This window comes from Heteronotia binoei, chromosome 3 (genome assembly GCF_032191835.1).
Source record: "Heteronotia binoei isolate CCM8104 ecotype False Entrance Well chromosome 3, APGP_CSIRO_Hbin_v1, whole genome shotgun sequence".
Classification (NCBI taxonomy): domain Eukaryota; kingdom Metazoa; phylum Chordata; class Lepidosauria; order Squamata; family Gekkonidae; genus Heteronotia; species Heteronotia binoei.
This window is the reverse complement of record NC_083225.1, coordinates 30,638,384-30,644,514: the sequence shown is the minus strand read 5'-3', so window position 1 is coordinate 30,644,514 and position 6,131 is coordinate 30,638,384. Positions and strand designations below refer to the sequence as shown.

General features: G+C 41.1%; 1 non-coding gene across 1 annotated transcript; it reads left to right on the top strand.

Moving 5' to 3' along the window:
• Nucleotides 1-3,540: 3,540 nt before the first annotated feature.
• TRNAH-GUG (transfer RNA histidin (anticodon GUG)) lies at nt 3,541-3,615 on the top strand. The gene has a single exon. It is a non-coding gene; the product is annotated as a tRNA-His (tRNA).
• Nucleotides 3,616-6,131: the final 2,516 nt, after the last annotated feature.

The window sequence follows — 6,131 nt, the reverse complement described above, 5'->3', positions numbered from 1 at the left end:
AGGCATAAATCATTGTTAACACACAGTACTGATGCTACCTTGAGATACGTTGAACTTAATTGCTAAGCTTCCTCGCTTAGCTTAAGCTTAGGGGAAACATCATTCAAAAGGATAAGCTTCTCTTCAGTAATTGATTTCTATTAGCTGATAGTTTTAAACTGGGCCATAGCGGCCCAGTATATTTTAAATGATTCTGTGATGCTGGTGTTATTATTATTTTTTGTCAAAGCTTGATGTAAAAAGGAATTAAGGCTCAAATTTTACTGGAAAATCTCTGCTGACTGTAATTTTTTCTCTCTCTGGAACAATACATCAAAACCAAAAACTAGCATCCTGTGAATGCAAGGGAACAGAGTAGAAGATGGTGTCATCAAAATACTTTACATGGCATTATCCAAAATGAAAAGATCTCTTTTTCCTTCCTTCCTTCCTTCCTTCCTTCCTTCCTTCCTTCCTTGGATCAACTACTATTGGCAAAGGTATTGTGTAGTTCTAAGATGATACCTCTCCTAAATGTTGGGATATGTTGCATATTTCTGTGAGCTTTCTCAGAAATCCTATGACAAGAGAATCTAAACAATGCTTCATCAAATAAAAATGGTTCTTTATAATCAAGAACTTGAATTTAAATCTCTGAAATTGAGTGGGAGGGAAGAAGAGAAAGCATGGGAAAGCTAAGGACATTATGGGGTGAAATTCTGTCTATCACATATGGGACTGTGCTAAATGAAGGTGAACTTCCAAGCTTCCTCTCTTCTTATTTTCTCCTTGAAATGTGAGGAGAGGCAAAACAAGAATCTACTGTGGTAGTGCCAGATTGCTGAAAATGGTCCCCACTTATGCAGACAGAAATGCATCCACAAGAAAAAAAAGGAGCTTAGGATTCAATGACATGTTCACAGGTGCTTGAAGAAAGCAACATGAGATCATGTAGACTGGGGTGCTAGGGTAAGAAGACATGGGAAAGAAAAAGTGGTAATGAACGAGAAAGAAAGGCATGGCTACTTTGCCACATGCAAACAGATACCAACAAGTGGTGACCCGTAAGAAACTCACAGGAAAATTCCTTCATTGGCCCTCTAAGTTCACTTTTTTTCTTAATGTACTGCCCAACCATCGCCGACCTCCTTCATGCTCTGCTTTCCCAAGGCCAAAACCCCCACCCCTTGGTTTTCTGCCTGCCTAAACCCACACCTTGGTGCTCCATCTACCAAAACCCACTACTTCCACACTTCCATACTCTGCTTGCCAAACCGCACCACAGCCACACCTCCACAATCTGCCCACCCAAACCCATCTTCCCCATCTGTTGACACTCTGGTTGCTCAAGTGGTCCTGGCCTCTCTGAAAACTCTTGGCTGTGGCCTCTTCTCAGCTATACTGCACTGGGACTTTGTAAACTGATTCAGTACGCCATCTTGCTTGAAGGTTTTATGGGACTATGCTTTTATTGTTCTTATCAGTCTTCCATGTTGTAACCTGCCCTAAGTCCACTTGCAGGAAGGGCGGTATAGAAATTCAACTAATAAATAAATATTTTATTTATGTTATGTGTATCAATAGGTTGGTTTTGACATGTCTTTTATCTTAACTGTAGCACATTAATAAACTGGTTTGTCCCTCTGTGATGGATCTAAGTTCTTAAAGAGTTAGAGAGTTCAGACTTTTCCGGCCTTTTATGTTTCCATTACTAAAAGAGTGAGAGTCACAGAAAGTACCACAAAGCACTTACCTAACACACCAAGCTAAAACTAGGGACATCTATTTTCTGGAAAATTTCTAACATATTGTGACAAAGAGAGAAATGCATTGGACATTGTTTTGAACTCTTGTCCAATTGCATTTGCATCCCCCTTTGTGACTGCTTATTATGCCTCAAGGGAACAAAATCCTATCCCCTTGTGATGTCACTTCCTGCCCTGTCTTACCTGCTACCTGGAGAGGAGTGGAACTAAGCATGAGGGTTCTAGGGTGAAAGACAATTCCACCCCTTCTGAGGTAGCAAATATGCTTCCTTTGACTGTTACTGGATTGCCTGGAGAATAAGTTCAGGAACGGAAGTGTTAATTGAATTCACAGGTGAATTTGTATTCATATTTTGAAGCAAAGCTGGGAACAAAATGTTGAGGAGGTTATCATTTTTCAGCTACTCCCCTTTATCTTTGGTGTCTCAGTATAGTGCAATTTAAAACCTTTGTTTGCAGGAAAGCATTTTTCAAGTGCCGCGTTAGTATCTATGCTAATTTATCACTATTGCTTTTATACTGTTTTTACTCTCTAAAACCAAATGGTCATTACCTGACAGACTTGTATTAAAAAATGTCTCTCAATCACCTATCTATAATAATGTTATTAAGAAAAACTGTTCTCCAATTTCATAGGTGTACGAATATTGAGCCCAGAGCCTTAAGTGTTATAAACTTGAACAGTTCAATTCAGGTCATAGGAGCGAGGCTAAATTTACATCATTGGCAAAGATAACAATGATAAATGTTAGTGACAATGAAAAAGCCACATGAATATCCACAGACTGTGCTATACATAGTAAAGAGTACATAAATCTCTTAAGAGTACATACATCTCTTAATAGACTAAACATCTATTAGATCCTTAAGCTCCAAAGATATGAGTATATAGCTTCTTCTCAGTTTGGTTATGGCATAACTTTTCTATCACTATGCTTGAAAATATGCAGAGAATGAAGAGATGAAACATGAGATAAAATGCATAGACATATAGGAAGTTACTCAGTTAAATAAATGGCTGGATCCATTTTTTTATTATTATTATTTTGCTAATGGAAGGCACTTCTTTCAGCACAGCAGAACTTTCTTATCTGTGCACCTCTTGTTGCAATCTGTTGATTTCCTTGAACTGCCAGTGGGCCCTCAGTGATGATATCAAGGCAAAATTGGGGGTCTGCAGCAGGAAAGGAGAACTGGCAGGAAAGGAATTTACCTCCCCTTCCATCTATGAAATATTTAGTCTGGATCCAACCCATTGTTGTCTGGAAGACAGAAGGTCCACTGATGTACTTCCACTGATGTACTCCTTTGGTTCATCATTTCATCTGTAAATTTTATCTGCTGTTGCTGCTGGCTACCATAAGTTCCAAGCAGACCTATGCCTGAGATTAGACATGAGAAAAACCTGCCCACAATCCTAAATTCAAAACAAAAATCACCTGGGTGTAGTTTGTGAGTTGAGGTCCATGCAATCTCACTTCAGTTACCCTCCCATGACCCTCAACATGGTTTTTGGAGGTTTGTGCATTTCGTGGTGGGATATGTTGGCAGTATCTGTGGCAGTCACACTGGCACTGTTCAATTATGTTTGCCAAAGCAATGCGGGGGGGAGGCAGATTTTAGCAGCCCTAGAAACACCAGTACTCTCCAAAGCTTGAGAGGCAGCACTGGCTGCCAGTAAGAGAGCTCCCATTCTGCTCTGTGGGAACATAATGACGTATACCCCCAGCTTACATGCAGCCATAGTATTTCAAAAGCCACACATTAGAAGCAGACACAGAGAGGGAAGGGAACTGGAGGGATGGTGGCTCAGTGGTAGAGCATCTGCTTGTGAAGCAGAAAGTCCCAGGTTCAATCCCCGGCATCTCCAAAAAAGGGTCCAGGCAAATAGGTGTGAAAAACCTCAGCTTGAGACCCTGGAGAGCCGCTGCCAGTCTGAGAAGACAATACTGACTTTGATGGACCGAGGGTCTGATTCAGTAGAAGGCAGCTTCATATGTTCATATATATATGGAGGTCATTCCTTCTCTGAACAGTAGGATTGGGGGTGATGGTGCTACTCAGCCCTCCTAAATCAATCTTCACCAAACCTAGAGGGCAGGTAAAGGGGCATCCCATGGAGATCTTCGGTGAGTTTGATGCCTCTAGCTTGCAGGGGAGCTATTTGACATACACCTGAACCAGTGACTGTGATTTCCCCAGATAGCACTTTCCTGGGAGCACCTGCTTTGGGGGGCTGTAACTTGCCCCTCTAAAATCAATCCTTATCAAATTTAGAGGGCATGTAGAGGAGAGACAGCTGGAGACTCACCGTAAGTTTGGCATTTCTAGCATGCAGGGGAACCATTCTGCCACATCACAAACCTCATGAAATGAACCAGTTTGGTAAACAAGAAGATGCATAAAGGTTTGTGGTTCATGTGGTCCATGAACCAAAATGAACCTCCATTTCCTAGTTTATGCCCATCCTTGCCTGGAATCCTAGTGGCTGTCAATGGAGACAGGTAAAGGGGAGCATTTAGGCTAGCTGAGAACTTGGAAATTAGCATGATCACCAAGTGACCTTACCTTGGTCAGGCTCCCCTGATGACGTGGGTAGGTGAGCTCATGATTGGATCACCTTGGTGTTCCCTGGTGAAGTTCATCTTGAGCTTCACGGCAACTAAGTAGCCACTTGGCTGTTGCTCATGATTGCAGTCACCCAGTCCAAGAACTAGATCATCTTTTTTTATCAGAGAATACGTAGAAACTATCTTCAGACAATTAATTGACAACTTTATGGAAAACATGAAATAGTTTGCAATTCATTCTACCCTTAACCTGTGCAGTCAGGTGTGTGCTTTAAATGATCAATGTTGGATAGATTGCCTTGCCTGTTTTGTTGCACCAACAGTGGTATCAATTCAATAAGTGACTGCAAGGGTATTAGCTGGGTTCACAGACAGATATTGAAGAAACCTTAAAGTACCTAAGTAATAAGTCTCTCAACTCAAAATTCTCATGTCTTAAGGGAGAAAAAAAATAACTATGTATTTCAGAACTGAAGGCACTAGCAGACAAATGGAGAGGAGTGGTGGATGCAAGAATGTCATCTAATTATGTGACCATACCATGTAATTATGCAAATCTGATAGATCAAAATTTACTTGGACACATCCAGTCAGCTATTATGGGCTTCTTGCTTGCAATCACCTAGTGGAACATGACCTCAGCTGATGGATGATTGACCATGACAAGAGACAATCACATAGGAGGCAGAGAGCTTAATGTATTGGGTGGAAAGACTGGGCAGGTAACACATGTCCTACTTGATGTAAGTAACACACAACTATTCACTTTGACTCTTCAGGTTGCTCTTTACGTTGGAGTCATCTACAATGAGTCTTGAACCGTTTTCGCACACTGCTCACCTCGGAGTCACGTCCCTCTTCACTGCGCAGCGTCTGCTCGGATTTCCCACCATCTGCACCGGAGGAGCAGGAAGAGCCGCGGCTTCTGTATCGCAAACGGAAATCGCTAAAACCCAGTTTCCATTTGCGACACAGAAGCCACGGCTCTTCCTGCTCCTCCGGCACAGATGGTGGGAAATCCGAGCAGACGCTGCGCAGTGAAGAGGGATGTGACTCCGAGGTGAGCAGTGTGCGAAAAATGGTTTTGGTCTTGCTAAGTATCTTTTCTGTGATGATTTTTGTGTATACTCGTGTTTGAAAAAAGTGCATGTCCAGGACACTTGGACGATTATCCTACCCTGAATACTGCACCTGCAGTTCAGAGGTCCCCTATAAACAGTGCTGTCTTGATACAGTAGTCTGGAGGGAATGGGAGAAAATCCTTGCCCATATCCACTTTCAGAAGTGCCCTTCCACTGATGGAAAATGAGTTTTATATCTAACTGAACATGTTTAAGCCAAATGTTTAATGAAAGTGTTAGCTTTTAAGAGCTATAAAGGAACACAAAAGGTAGTATCACATTGTAGCAATCAGGATTCCAGTTGAAACAGTTTGAGTCTGAATATTTAATGTTGACATCCTCACTGATAAAACTGGAGTAATTTTATTATTTTACATAATTGGAGAAGACTTCAGTTTCGCATTTCCGAGTTTATTGAATACATGAATCAGATTATCTCTCATTACTCTGTTTCCCAGTCAAACATGTTAATTTTGGGGACTTTTTGCAGCTCCTGTCTAGTCATTTTAATAGTCGCTCCCTACATTTTACAGAAAATGCGATAAAATCAGACAGTGCAGCGCTATATAGATTTGATTTATTTTAAAAATACAACTTTTTTGTATTATTTCCAAAGGCTTTCATCACAAATTACTGAAAATCAATGTGTGGATGTATTTTCAACTGAGTATTCTGCATTAAATGTGCATATACAC